We start from the raw sequence: 15,878 nt of genomic DNA, 5'->3' as shown, positions 1-15,878 counted from the left end.
TGGAAGTGATTCTGCACCCAGATCTGTGTAGGTGCTGGGTGCTGAGCTAGGGGTGACATGGCGGGGTGGGGGTGGCATGAAGCAGAACACAGCATGGAAGATTTTTCTTTTTAAATTATTCAAATGACTCTGTGTCTTACCAGTTCCCACTGATAATAACCACACTGTTCCTCATTGTCCTGTACAAGTAGTATGAAAAGATTACAGCTTAGACTCCCCATATATAAAATAATGAATGCCCTCTTTTACTCATCTGTTTGTTTTGAGGATAAGTTATTTCCCAAATAATGGGCCTATTGGAAGCCAGGCACAGTGGTGCATGCTTGTAAATTCATCACTCAAGATGTTGAGGCTGGAGGATGGCAAATATGGGGTTAGTCTGGACTATGTAGCAAGACCTTGCCTGAAACATGCGCGCGCGCACACACACACACACACACACACACACACACACACACACACGATGAAGAAGATGGAGACAAAGGAGAAGAAGGAGAAAGAAGAAGGAGAAGGAGGAGAAATAATGATGTTGTAAGCAAATGTAGCTTTATTTCATGGACACAAATAAGAACCCACTCTGCTCACTTCCTAGTGAAAATGCCATATATTCTATAGACAAAAGTAAAGAGTTTGGCTGATCAGCAATCCAACATCCCTATTGGAGATCAGCTTGGAAGTCATTACCCTTGAAGGTGGAGTCCTTTCAAAGGTTAGGAATATGTGATACCTTCGCCTTTGTAACTAACAATAAAACACATGAATTACCAAAACAGCTAAATTTAATTAGTTCCCAACATATTTTTATTGTTTAAAAATATAAACATGCTTTTTGTTTCAGAAAATGTAAGTGTTAATTTCAAATTTCACTTGATTGCTTATTTTAAAATGTAAATGAATTCAAGAGTGAAAATGTCTATCTCTGGTCATCTCTCCCAACCTCAGGGAATACTTTTCATTCTTCTTTTGTAGTTTGGGGGGGTGTTTGTTTGTTTGTGCTGTTGTTGTTGGTTTGGTTTGCTTTTTCGAGACAGGTTTTCTCGGTATTGCTTTGGAGGCTGTCCTGGAATTCACTCTGTAGACCAGGCTGACCTCGAACTCACAGAGATCTGTCTGCCTCTATCTCCCAAGGGCTAGTATCAAAGGCTTGCGCCACCAATGCTCAGTCAGCTTCCATTGCTTTTTTTTTTTTTTTTTTTTTTTTTTTTTTGTCTTCTGTTTTGAGTCAGTGTCTGGCTTTGTAGCTCAGGCTGCTCCAGGCTAGCCTCCAACTCTCTCACAAAGCAATCCTGCCCCAGCCTCCTGAGAGCTAGGATTGCACCCAGCTCTTTCCACTGCTCCCTAATGTTTTCCTAGACAAGCTGCTCATGGAAGAGAGGTAATAGTGAGGCCAAAAGAATTATATTTCCAGTATAAGGAGAAAAAAGATTTACAGTGAACTATCTGGCTGACCCTTCTATTGCTAATTTTGGTAGTGGTTACAAGTTATCGTGACAATCAATCGAGGTGTGATTTGGTTGTCAGTGTTCTCATAGCCTGGTCTCTGTTTTTGTTTTGTCACAGAGGAAACTTTGAAGTCATGTTAGATTTTCTGTCTTTGAGCTCTCGACTTGCTGTTTGAAGGAGGTATTGACTTTGCCCACCCTTGCTAAGGGTTCAAATGCCTTAAAGCTAATTGCTTATAGCATTCAATACCTCCAAGAGGAACTATTTTTTTCTTACTCTTCTTATTCTTTTTTAAAGGGTAGAAATGTGTTTAATATAATATAATGTGCCATAATAACATGTGTCATTTGTTTTATTGAATATAGTCAGTAATACAGAAATGTGTGTTCTTTCTGAATTGTTATGTATAAACATGTGACAGTTTCTTCCACAGACACATGGTTACTTTTGTTTGTCTTTTTTTTTTTTTTTTCTAGTTTTCGTTTTTGAGACAAAGTATCATATAGCCCAGGCTGTTCTGAAATCTCTAGAAAGCTGAAGATGGCCCTGAATTTCTGATCCTGTTTGATTGGTTGTATTTTCAGTAAAAGTTTAAAAGCTGATTACTAAGTTAATAATAAGTGAGCATAATAATAATAATAATAATAAAGCTGTGGAATTAAGAGCAATGCTGTGTCTGGGAAGAGGGAGATGGCCCAGTGAGTAAGATCACATGCTCTACAAGGCTGAGGACCTGGACCTGGGCTCAAATTCACAGGACCCAATCAAAAAGCCTGGCATGCATATTTGTTCCTTTGACCCCAGCATGTGGATCAGTAAGAACAGACAGATCCCAAGAGCCGGTCAACTAGCTTAGACAAAACAGCAAGCTCTAAATTCAAGGAGAGATCTTGTCTTAAGGCAATAAGGAAGAGAATACTACAGAAAAACACCTTTTTAACTCCTCATTCCCTTGCTTCCACTCTCTACCCTTGCAACCTTCCCCCAAAACAAAATTTAAAAGTCAAACAAACAAACAAAACAGCCAATAAACCAACCAGACAAACAAACCACATAAGAAAAATCTAAGCATGGACACTATAGCATGGCCCAGTGAGTCACACAGTATACCCTTTAGTCCATATATATATTTACTTGTGTTTATTACAATGAGTCATTAGTCTGGTTCTAGGCCACTGACACTCTTCATGTTCCCACACACATAGCACACAGATGAGCAATGAATGGTGAAGCCCTACTGGATGTTGTATTACAAGGCTTCGTATAATAAAGTAATATTTAATACAGATATAGACAGAAAAATTGACCACAATAGAATGAGAAGTCTAGAAATAGAACCTGATTGTACATGATGTATTGTGTGGTACAATAAGAAATGCTGAACTGTTCAAAAGGGAAGCCTGACTAACCCCAAAGGAAACAGCAAACTGGATTCATATACCCATCAAACAAAACAAATTCCAAATAGGTCAAGTGTTTAATTATTAAAATTAAACCATCAAAACAATAGAAAAAACAGGAAGATTCTCTTAAGACCCATAAATACTTAAAAATCTAGATTACCTAAGAGGTTAATAATTTGGCTTTGTGTATATTAAAAACATCTATCAGAGGAAACCACAAACAACGTGAAAATATAAGAAACAAATTAGGAAAAAATGTAGGATAAAACTCTGTCTCTAATATGTAAAGACATCCTCCTCCTTGTCCATAAGAGGGAGACTGAACTCACTGTAAAAACACACAAAAAGCTAGGATAGAGAAGTTAACAGAGGTGGCTACTGAGCATGCATGAACATACTCAGCATCTGTCACTGTAAGATAAGAGGAAATTAACACCATATTGATATTCATTGCCACCTATAATTAATAAGCATTTTCACCTGTTGATGAAACTGTACAGTAATGTCAGGAAGAGAAGAAATCAGTACAACCAGAATAAAGGCCAATTTACTTCTATGTAAAATACAATTACACTCCCAGAGAAGCTAGAACATAATGTCTAAAAGCAGCCAGCCATGTTACTTGGCTCTGCCCTGTGCTAGCTGTGTGACCTTGTGCAGGCTATTAAACCTCTTTGTGGCACAGCTTTCTCGTCTATAAAGGAGATAATAACAGTATTTTCCTCATAGGGTTGTTAAGAATATCAAATGAGTAGGCTGGTGTACGGAGCGGACTTAGATTAGAGCCTGATTCACAGTAAGTGCTGCATATGATTTTTGTAATTAGTATTTTTATTTGGCCTAACATACTCCAGCCCTAGGAATTTGTCCTAGATAGACGTGTGCAGTCTCGAAAAAGCAGCTATACAGAATGATTCCTCTCAGGCTTGTTTGTGATATCAAAAGATCAGAAGCCACCCAAATAGCCGTCATTTTGGAGGGGCTAGTTAAGGAAGTTATGGTAGATCTACAGGGTAGAGCACACTATGGCTGTTTAAGAAATGAAGACTCATTCTGAAATGCTGCAGTCAATTTAACAGGATTTGTCAGTAAGAGAAACTCAAGGAGTGAAACATGCAGACACAGTAAAAAACGAAAAGAGGAGGAATAAAAATGCATGTCAAATTGGTGTATCACACACAGCTGTAATCTCTGCACATGGGGCAGTTGAGGTAGGAAGATTATAAATGTTAGGTGTGTGTAGTGAGGCACCGGGGAACCCTGAATAAGTGATTAATAGACAGGAGTGGGGGCGGTTGGCACAGTTTCCCACCGTGTGCCTTTTTATACCTGTGGGCTTTTCTTTTTCTTTCTCTTGCTGTTCGTTTTGAGGCAGAGTCTCACAACATAGCCCTAGCTGGCCTGAAACTCATATAGATCTGCCTGTGTCTGGAATACTGGGATAATGTCATGCACCACCACACCTGCTTGTGCTTATTTTTGAAGCATACTTGTATATAATATAATCATTATAACTTTTTAAAAACTAAAAAAAAAAAAAAAATGGCAACAAAGGTGGATCAGAGTGCGCTGGGGCTGTGGATCGGTTGATAAACTGCTTGCCTAGCATCCACAAATCCCTGGCGCCATAGTGACCAGGCATAGACACACTCGTCATCCTAGCACAAGGAAAGTGGAGGCAGGAGTATTGGAAATTCAAGGTTATTGTTAGCTACATAGCAACTGGATGCCAACCTGGGATACTATCCCAGAAAAGGGGTTGGGAGGTGTTCGGGTCATTTGCAATATCGACTTTGTAATAAACCTGATTAAGTTCTCGCGTAGCTGCATATAGTCGCCTACGTTGCTTTTTTTTTTTTTTTTTTGCCTGTACATGATTCTTCTAGAACCATTGGCCTTCAGTTTTCCCATAGAACTATTGATTACATATTACCACACCCTTCCTTCCTTTCTTCTTTTGTGGCAAGTTTTCTCTATTATGTAGTCTTGGCTGTTCTGGAACTCTCTCTATAGACCAGGCTGGCCTCGAACTCAGAGATCCCCTGGCTGAGTGTTGGAATTAAAGGCAAGAGCACGCACTTTTAATAAGGACTCACATGCATGACATGTGATGCCAGGAACTGATGCGAAAAGCAGCACGCACTAGAGGGCACCTGAGCATCACCATCTGGCCACCGCTGTTGCTGGTGACCACTGGCACTTTTTCAACTCATTAGCATCTGACTCAAATATATGAACTACCACTAAAAGAAATTGTATTCTGAAGTGAACTGCCCTTCTATCTTGATTTCAATAGACTTTGGAGATGAAGGTGAGGTCTAGCCTGAGTTCACAAGAGCTGTAAGTGCCTTATCAGTGTGATTTGGCCCTTTCCTACTAATATCTTCAAAAGAAATTACAGGTATTTTACAATTGTAAATACAGAAGCTGTGTTCATTGTCTGTAGTCCTCAGGACCATTTAAAGCCATAGACAGATGCCACTGCACAGGTCTGTGGACCAACAGCAGACCAATCAATCACCTAGTGTTTACTGAACACTAACCATGCAATAACTATGCCCTAGGTTTTCTTCCCTGTACTAGGAGAGCCCCCAGCTGTCCAGGAGCCTGCTCTCCACCCATGTGGAAAGACAAGACACCATTTCACAGAAAACCAAACAAGCTGTATTTACTGCAGAGGCATCATTTGAGCTGAGGCGTGAATGGATGAATGACAAACTGATCAGAGATCTGGAAAAGGCGTTGGCTTTCCCTGCCTTGTTGGTAGCACTCTTGCATGAGGAAAAAGACGATATGGGGGAGTAAAGAGAAATAAAATCCTGGTCAGGAAGTCAGAGAATCCTGGATCTAAGTACAGTGCTTGCCAGATACTCTAACAAGTGGTCCCTCAAACCCTTATCCTGCTTATGTATGCTTGATGTATGGCTGACCAGTAGTAAAGAGGAGAGCTATTGGAGCTGGGGAGATGATTCAGGCAGCAAGTACAAGGCCCCAAGTTTGATCTCCAGAACCTGTGTGTGTATGTGTGTGTGTGCACGCGTGTGTGTGTACTCCAGAGTGCACATTCTCTCCTATGGAGGGGGAACTGGTCATGGTAGTGTGTGCTGGGAAGGGGGAGATAGATCCCTGAGGCTCATTGGCCAGCCAGCTTAGCTATTGGTGAATTGGTGACCTCCAAGCCATTGAGAGACCGTGATAGCACCTGAGGACACACCCAAGATTATTCATTCAGACCTGTATGCACATGTGCACATATATGTATACATGCATGCATGTGTGTGCATGTGTGCACATTCCTTTCGGAACCATGTTGCGGATAGGCCCTTCAAATGGTCTTCTGTCCCAAGCGACAGTGCTCAGAAGTAAGGAGATAGACCCTCAAGTGGCATAAGGACACAATAGGACATGCCTAGTGTGCTTGATATGACGTGACATTGCTGTTGCTCCTCAAAGACCATCTACAGAGGGGATCCATCTGAGAAAGAATTTTTGCTGCTGGTAGTAGTGTGACAAAACACCCCAGAGAAAACCCGCTCAGGGAAAAAAAAGGTTTATACGGAACCAAGATTTCTGTCCATCATGGTGGGGAGGGTGTGGCAGAGCAGAGAAGCTTCACTTTATGCTGGTCAGGAAGGGGGGTATGCCACCCACATTTATTCCATGTAGACAACCAGCCTATGGGACCAAGACACCCATACTCAGGGCAAATGTGTCACCCTTAGTTGATTCTCCCCTGAATATCCCCAGTCAATCAAACCCTGCCTATGGATTACAGAACTCATTGCATTTATTTGTTTGTTTGCTTGCTTGCTTGTTTATTAGACATGTGTATGCCACTGCATCATGTGGGAGTCAGAGAACAACTTGTGGGACTTGATTTCCTCCTTCTACCGTGTGGATCCCAGGAAAAGAACCCAGGTTGTCCGGTTTGGCCACAAGCACTATCTTACCACTGAGCCATCTCGCTAGCCTGTGAACCTTGCAATTTTATATTCAGCTAACTGGCACGTTCTTTAATAATTACTTTGAATGTCTGAGCTTTGGATTTACAATAAGGAATGTATGAATATCTTTGGGTCACACACACTGTAGTTAATGAATTTGTTTTAAATTACAGTTTGTGTCATAATCCTTTCAACATTTCCCCTCCTCAAAGCTGACCTCTCTAGAGGTGTGCTTGGCTACAATTCTGATTATGTCCCTACTATCAGTTTGTTTGCTTTTGTTTGTGATTTCACTGTATAGCCCTGCTGCCTCCAACTCCAGATCCATCTGCCTCTGCCTCCAAGTGCTGGGATTTAAGGTGTGCATCACCACTGCTGGCCGCTATAATGTTGACGATAGAATTGAGACTCTGAGGGTGTGGAAAGCCCTTGCTGACCTGGCCCCTCCTGTCCCTTGTACTCTTGTACTGTTTGTTGACCATCCCCACCCTCCCCACCCCTAGCTGCATCTAGCACTCTAGCCTTCTCACTGCTCCCAGACACAGCATGTCTTCTGGACCCCTCCTTGTTCCCTCTTCACAGACCACTCTTTCCTAGCTCCTTTGCTTGGGAAAGTAAGCTTGTCTTCCTTTATAGTCTCCACGCAGACTCTGTCCCGTGAAGAAACCTGAACATCCGCCCTTCCACTTTCTTCCTCACACCTGAACATCTGCCATGAAACCTGGAGTGCTACACTGCATCGTTCCCCACCCTCCGTCCCTTTCCCTCCCTCTCTCTTCCCCCCACCCCCCCTCTCTCTGTGTCTGTGTGTGTGTGTGTGTGTGTGTGTGTGTGTGTGTGTCTGTGTCTGTGTCTGTGTCTATGTGCATTTTCATGGCTGTGGGCTCCTCAAGGTCATGGACCAATTCAGCCCTGGCACACAGAAAGAATAACTAAATATCTACTGAAGAAATGTAATTTTGTTTTGCTTTGTTTTTTGAGACAGGGTTCCTCTATGTTAACAACCCTGGCTGTCCTGGAACTCACAGAGACCCACCTACCTCTTCCTCCCAAGTACTGGGATTAAAGGTGTGAGCCACCACCATCTATTGAAAATATGTAATTTTAAATATTTTTTCTTTGTCTAAAAGTTGGGAGAAAGTGGGGAGGGAAAGAGAGAAGGTAGGTGCTTATTGAGTTAAACAATGTGATTTGAAGTAAAAAGGTATGATTTGGGGCCCTTTTATTTTCGACACATTTAGTTTTTCATTGTGTGTGTATGCAGACACATGCATGCATGCATGCCATGGAGCACATAATTCCAAAATCAAAGGACTCGATTCTCTCCTCCTACTTTGTGGGTTCTGGGGATAAAACTCAGGTCATCGGACTTGGTGGCCAGCACCTGTACCTGCTTAGCCATTATTGCTGGCCTAAGCCCCTTTACTTTAGAGCCATTTGTTGCCATTTGGCAAATCACAAAAGCTGAACCTTGTATTCCTGGCTAAAGTGAGGTTACAAATGTTTGCTTCCTGTAACTGTGGCTGTAGCTCAGTTAGCAGAGTGCTCACTGGAATGTGCAAAGCCCAGGTTCTGATCCCCAGTGCTGCAGAAACCCAGATGAGGGTACACGCATGTCACCCCAGCAGTTAAGAGTTCAAGATCTCATGTCCAGCCTGGGATACCTGAGACTTAGTCTCAAAAGTACAAAGGCTTACTTTCTTCTGCAGATTCAGATTGTTGGGATGTTCATATGTGGAAGCTCTAAATGTCACATAGGTCTGCTTGATGTATTTATTATTGAATGCTTGGTTTGAATTCAGTTTGCCAGTGATAAGACCACTACTCAAATACTACTCATTCTCCTTCTCCATGGCCTTAAATTAAGAGATGCTTCAAATTGTCTGTCAGATTTAGTTTTAGCTTATTTAAGTCATGATCATCTTTTTATAGCTGCATTTGGTTGGAAGCATGGACCCCTCTCTTACAAAATATCCCAGTCCAGTGCTGCTTCTGAGGTCTGGCTCTACAGTACTTGCAGAAATTATTCTTCTGCCCAGCCGGGACTGCAGGCTGCTCATTGATTGATTGATAGATTTTCTTATTTTGTCCTATACCAACACAAGAGCACTTACTTATGACTACATAATTCCAATTGAACTTTATGGTGTTTTCGATATGAGACATTTCTGAGGCACCCTTCTGGTGGGCACTGCTCAGCACTGTAGAGTGACACTTCATTAAATCCATGAGACGGAAGAAAACTTCCCACATAGCTTATACATGCCCTTTTGAAGACTGGAAATGTAACAGAATCAATCAGTTTTAAGGATCAGTCTCTTCTAAGCACTCAGAAATGTGCCCATCACTTTGGATTCTTCTGTGCTGTCTCACACAGGGCATACCACACCAGCATGAATCAAAGTCAGAAGCGATGTGAATGACATTTTTGCCTTTTGTATTAAATGACCCAGGCTGCCATGTCTGTGGCCATGTCATACTACTGTCTGTGTACCTCCTCTTGACAGCTTATGAAACAGGAGGAAGGACACACATAAACACCTAGAATTTACTGGAAACTGGTCCACAGAAAAAGCATCACTAATCCTGAACCCCAAATCTGAAATGCCCCCAGGTCCAAAACTTTTAAGCCACTACCAACAAGCCATGAGTAGAAAATTCTACACCCATTCTCTTATGGTAAGAAGAGGATAAACAAGGGAAGGAGGGAGGGAGGAAAAAGGTAGGAAGGGAGGCAGAGGTAGATTTGTTATGTATGTAGGAGGATGGACAATAGATGTAATACACAGTGTTGTGTGATAATTTGTTTGTGTTCTGACAAATAAAGCTTGCCTGGAGAGCAGAGGGTGGAGCTAGCCACTAGTTAACCATAGGAGCATGTCATTAGTGGCTCACATCTTTAATCCCAGCACTCAGGAGGCAGAGAGAGGAAGTAATAAAGGCAGAGAGAGGATCTCAGCCCTTTTGGACTGTGGAACAAGAGAGGAAGGAGGCAACTGGCAGCTGCTCCCAGTTCTCTGATTTTCCAGGTTTCCCCCAATATTTGACTGTGATTTTTACTGACTAAGATTAATTAGATTCATGTTTCAACATTAGTAATAAGGGAGAGACGAAGCCAAGCAGATATCAAAAGCTTTGTTGTGGTGGGGGAAAACCACAATTTAAACCAGGTTGTACAGCAGTGTCTCTGAGGATACGGAGGCCACGAGAAATGACACCACACAAATATTTGGGGAAGATGATTCATGGGAAAGAGAATAACAATGAGAAGTTGAGGGGCTGAAGGACCCTTAGCTCTGGGCACAATGAGCAAGAAGAGTGGGATGGACGATGAGACCCCAGTTTCCACCCCCATTTTATTGGCAGTTCTCTGTCTGGATTTGATAGAAACCACAAACCTGCCTGGATAATTAAGTAGCTGCCCATCGCTATCTATGGTGGACCCTTCTCAGACACTGAAATCTGATGAGCTTAAGTCCCATTATTAAATGGTGTGGTATTTGTGTAAACTCTGTGCACATCCTTATGTGGACCCTCAGACAGCTGTAGCTTATGTTGATAACTTCACAGTTATGTCGATAGCTAGTGTACCATATTATCCTGGAAGTGATGGGGTTGGGTGTTGATTTGGCACGTGCTCACTACTGGTGTGTGTGTGTGTGTGTGTGTGTGTGTGTGTGTGTGTGTGTGTGTATTTATTTGGTTTTGGTTTTTTCTTTGCAGTGCTGGGGTCGGAACTCAGGGCCTCATGCATGCTAGGGAAGTGATCTACAACTGAGCCATGCCCCAGGCCCTGATTGAACCCATGGATTTATAATCTGCGCAAACAGAAAGATGATTATGTCCATTCTGATGAAGATTGGAGATCTCTGGGAACAACATGGGTCAAATTCTCCATCTAGCTGTATTTGTTGCCCATCTGTATACCCGGCAGTACAAATGCATAGTGCTCTGGTCGGTACAACACAGCAGTCCTGCACATAGCCCCTCCATTCTGCCATCACGGGACTTCAGTAAGGAAGGGTGTGCTAGTTAGTCTATGTCAACTTGACACAAGCTAGAATCATCTGAAAGGAGGGACCTCGGTTGAGAAAATGCCTCCATGAGATCCAGCTAGATGTCTTTAAAAAAAAAAAGAAAGAAAGAAAGAAAGAAAGAAAGAATAAGTAAAAGATCCAGCTGTCGAGCATTTTCTTAATGATTGATAGGGGAGGGCCCAGCCCCTTGTGGGTGGGATATCCCTGGACTGGTGGTTCTGGGTCATATAAGAAAGCAGACTGAGCAAACCATGGGAAGCAAGCCAGTAAGCAGTGCCCCCTCATGGCCTCTGCATCAACTCCTGCCTCCAGGACCCTGCCCTTCTTGAGTTCCTGCTCTGACTTCCCTCAAGTAATGTACCGTTGTCTAGAAGTGTAAACAAAATAAACCCTTTCCTCCCCATGTTGTTTTTGGTCACGGTTTTTATCACTGAGACAAAGTGGAAAGAAACGCAAGCCACAGGGTGGTCCTTGTTAGGAAAGGGGAAAATACAAAGTGTGTCTATGGCTGCCTCCTGTGGGAATCAGGAAAGGCTTCATGGAGGAAGTTACATTTATACCAAAACTGATACTCTAAATAGCATAATAAAGGCCTAAAATACCATCTACTTCAGAAGCTGAGGCAAGAGGATAGTGAGTTCAAAGCTAGCCCAGTTAACTTCATGAGAACCTGTCTCATAAAACAAAAACAAACAAACAAACAAAAAGTCCTATTTTAAGGATAAAAATCTAGCTTTCTAGCAATCCTCAATAGAATAAATAAATAAATACAGATAATGAGGTGAAGTGTGTTTCTAAGCAGAGAATGGCCTTCACACAGGCCCAGAGATAATGGTCCATGTAAACATCATTGTTAGGGAAGGAGCAAGGATCCCAAAATGAAGAAGTGCCTGGGAGCCCAAGGTACATGTTGTGTGTGCTTATGAAGATTAAGGACAACTGGGAAGTAAGGAAGCGTTATAAGTAGAAAGCAATGATCACTCTGGGAGTAATCTACTGTAATCTACTGAAAAGGAATGTGTGTGTGTGTGTGTGTGTGTATACATGTGTGTGCATAAGACTCGGCATCAAGTTTGCATTGAGCACATATGTGCTTGGGTGTTCTATAGGAATGGAGAAAGGCTGGCAAGAGACTCCCGATATTTTGCCCATGTTGTCTTTAACAGCTGAAAACACAAAACCCCTTGATAATTTAAGCAGCCATGCTCAGTGCCAGAGAAGCCAGCTCACAGTAGTAGAATCTGAATCAGTCTCTTGTGATGGCCATGGGGACCGCCAGGGATACAATGTGTCAGGAATACATCAGGAATAAATGCTTCCTAGCACTCATTACCCAAATGAATAAAGAAACTCTCACTACACCTAGTGATTGTGTAAGTAACTGATAGAGCAGAATGATGGTGAGACATCTTTAAAAAAAAGAAAAAAAAAAAACATCTCACACTGGGAGAGCTGCCCTCAGCCCAGCCTGACAACATGAGTTTGAAACCCCCGGGGCCAGCACGGTGAATGAAAAAAAAACAAAAGGCTCAAGTTGTTCTCTGACCTCCACATGTGTACCACAGCATGCACATCACACATGCATGCATGCAAACACACATGTGTGCACATACATACTTGCATGTAATGTTTATTTAATCTGACACCTCAGCTTTCCTAATTTGACTATGTGGCTAATTGCCAGTACATTCCCACTAGGAATGGGCATAACAAAGCCTTCTCAGGTAATATGAAGATCCGAATAGCAGCTAACACACAGGCAGTACAAAAAGCAGGATGTAAGGGGACACATGGACACAGTCCACAGTGACTACAGTCTAATATTAGCATGTTTATGAAGCGAGTGTCGGCGTGTGCTATGTAGATCTGCTGTGTCACATGGCTCTGAGTGAAGCCTTGGCCTTGCTTTCTGCAGCACTGTCTGATTCTCTAAGAACCTGATGTGTTTCTTTGAGAGAGAAACAGCAGCGCAGTCTAGCTCAGCTGTACTCAGTCTGAGTTGCTTTCCTCCCTACAAACCCTCACTTCAAAGCAAGGAACATAATGTACAATTTTTTAATGGCTCTAGACCCAGGCACTCAGACTCTCTGCTCTGCGCCTTACCTCAGTGTAAACACCTAATCAAGATTGCCTGCGCTTCAACAATAGCAGCCAAATGCAATTTGAGAACCACAAGCCTTTGAAGTCCTCCCTGCAAAGGCCGGTTTTCTAGTCTGGGATAATGACATGCCATGATTGCTGTCTTTGTTGTATCTTTTCAGGACAGAAGCAATTATAGGCCCCAATTTAACAGAATAGACATTACACAGCTTACGATGCTCAAAATGCAATTTCATTTGATCATTTTCTCGATTTGATTGGTATTAATAGAATGGTTCAGGGAAAAAAAAGAAAAAGAAAAAGAAAAAATAGCTGGCAGAGGTTGTGTCCCACTCCACTTTCAAAGAGCTAATGTAGAAGTATGTTTTACCTGCCCAGAAAGCTCACAGGGGTGATGCAGCCAAGCTCCACCAAAACCACGTGCACAGAAACAGTGTGTGTCCTTTGCTCCCTGGCAAAGGAAACAACCGACATTCTAGTAGTAATATGTAAAGTTTCTGACAGAGCTATGTAAGCATGATTGTCAATGGAAAATTAATGCCATTGATGATAAACCCATTATCTAATGCACATCCTATATTTCTCTTTGCATTTGTAAAAGCTAGATAATCTACATCCTACTGGCCATCTCTCCTATTCCCTCCAGATATTTTAAGCCTCTTTGAGATTAAAGGAGTATCCTTGCCTGCTCAGGCAGCCTGGTTAGAATTTTTCCCTCTCTTGACCTTCATTTCTCATTCAGGACAGTCAGTTTTTCCTTAAAACAAGTTGTGTTTCTGCTTAACATTAATAAGAGATATTCAGTTGCTAGGCATGGACACACATGCCTAGAATCCCGGTGCTTGGGAGCCTGAGGCAGCAAAATGGAAGCCAGCCTGGGCTACTACATAGCAAAACCCCATCTCAAAAGTACAAAATAAAATAAATAAACAACACAACAAAAATCTTTGCAATGGTGCCAGTTGCTGTTGTGAAACCTAGTGTTTTACAATTCAGGATGCTTCTGGGAGCAGCAGTGGGAGGTGAGCCCTGATGTAAATTTGGGAAGTGACTCTTGGCCTTCATTGAACTTTCTAAACTTTATATGATCTCATGATATGAAATCTCCCACTGGCAGAGGAGGCTGTTCATTCAAAAGTAGATGGTCATTTTCATTTAGAAAGCAGTCATGATCAAATAGTATATTTTTCTTCCTTATTTTAGGAATAAAAATTCAAGAAATTGCTTTTTCAAACTATTATTATTGTGTATGTGTGTGATGAGTGAGTGTATGCAACATGCATGCAACAGTACACAAGTGGGGATCAGGGGAGAAGGTCAAAAGGTCAGTGCTCACCTTTGACCTTTACATATAAGGTTGTCAGGTGTGTGTGCACGTGTGTATCTGTGTGTGTGTGTGTGTGTGTGTGTGTGTAGTAATTTTGATAGTTATTTAATGGGCTACGAGAGACAGATGAGGTTACTCTCAAGCTGAAAAAAACTCAGTGTTCCTTCTTGGGCTACAGATGCCATACTGAATGGAAAAGATTTGAGATTGTCATCATTGCCAAACATTTACTTAACATATAATAGTCAACAAATACGTTTCCTTCTTAGTACTGGGCACTAAACCCCACTTGTAAACATAAGCAGCAGAGGGAAAATTAGAACTGTCAAATCTGTTCCCTGTGAGCCTTCATTCTTGCATGTGGCCACTCCCACTCCATGGCCCACCACAGAAAATTAAACAAGATAAGTGCAAAGCCCCAAAGTTACATTAAAAAATGAATCACACCCGTTCAGAGGGGGAGAGATGACATTTTATAGGTGGGGAATCAGGCAGTAGCTACCAAAGCCCAACCAGAGCAACAGAGAACAGTGAGGAATCTTGGAACAGAAGTACTAAGAAAAGTATATTGGAGAGACTTCTGAGTCAGTTGGAGCCCAGTGTAGATGCACTATCTGAAAAGGAGGTTCACCGAATCTGTGTTACTCCAAAAAGCAGAACAGGATCTCTGTTCCTGTAAGAGATTTCTGACATGGAGGCTGCTCAGTGATGGACACTCTGCTTATCATGCATGAAACAGATTCCTTTTTCTCCTCCTTAACCTACTGAAGACCTTTAGATACTGACAAGCAAACACAGCCAGTCAAGAGATATAGGCAAACTGTATGGCTGTCTACTAGAGTCAGCATGAATGTCCTGGAGCTCGAAATGGCTTGTTTCCAGGTTCTCTCCCTACACCGGGATGGTAGAACTTTAAGTCTGCTTCCTGCAGGACTTTCTAACAGCTACCATTCTGTATAGCTCAGAGACACTTTTCTTGATATGGAACAAATGGTCAATGGAGAGCTGTTATTTTTGCATAACTGTGATCAAAATACTTAAGAAAACAGATTTACTTTTTAAGATCTGTTTTGGCTTATGGTCTCAAACTTTCGTTCTGTTGTTTCCACTGGTCCTGGGCTGGTGGTGAGATAGAATGTCATGGCTGCAGCATGTTGCTATGATAAAGTGCCATGACCTTGATGATAAAGCAACGTGAGGAAGGAAAGGGTTTAGTTCATCTTACAACTCTAAGGTCAACACTCCATCACTGAGGAAAGTCAGGGCAGGATCTCAAGGCAGGAACCTGGAGGCAGGAACTGAAGCAGAGGCCACAGCATAATCCTGCTTACTGGTTTGCTTGGTCTGCTTTCTTATACAACCCAGGACCATCAGCCCAGCAGTGACACTGCCTACAGTGAGATGGGCCCTCCCACATCAATTGTAAATCAAGAAAATGCCCCACAGGCCAGTCTGGTGGGTGCTCTTTCTTAACCAAGTTTCCCTCTTTCCAAAAGTCCCTAGCATGTGTGGAGTTGACAAAAGCTAACCAGCACAGTGTACTAAATGCATTTTTTTAAAAATTCATGATGGGTTTATCAGGACAGATTCCTCATTGTAAGTGAAAGGCAGAGTATCATCATCT

At 42.2% G+C, this 15,878-nt stretch overlaps 1 protein-coding gene across 1 annotated transcript in view; it reads left to right on the top strand.

Annotated features, from left to right (window-relative positions):
- Jhy (junctional cadherin complex regulator) overlaps positions 1 to 15,878 on the top strand; it is a 55,101-nt gene that overhangs the window by 18,752 nt on the left and 20,471 nt on the right. The window lies entirely within an intron of this gene.

This window comes from Phodopus roborovskii, unplaced genomic scaffold, assembly GCF_943737965.1.
Source record: "Phodopus roborovskii unplaced genomic scaffold, PHOROB, whole genome shotgun sequence".
NCBI lineage: Eukaryota > Metazoa > Chordata > Mammalia > Rodentia > Cricetidae > Phodopus > Phodopus roborovskii.
This window is presented reverse-complemented; position numbering and strand designations above follow the sequence as displayed.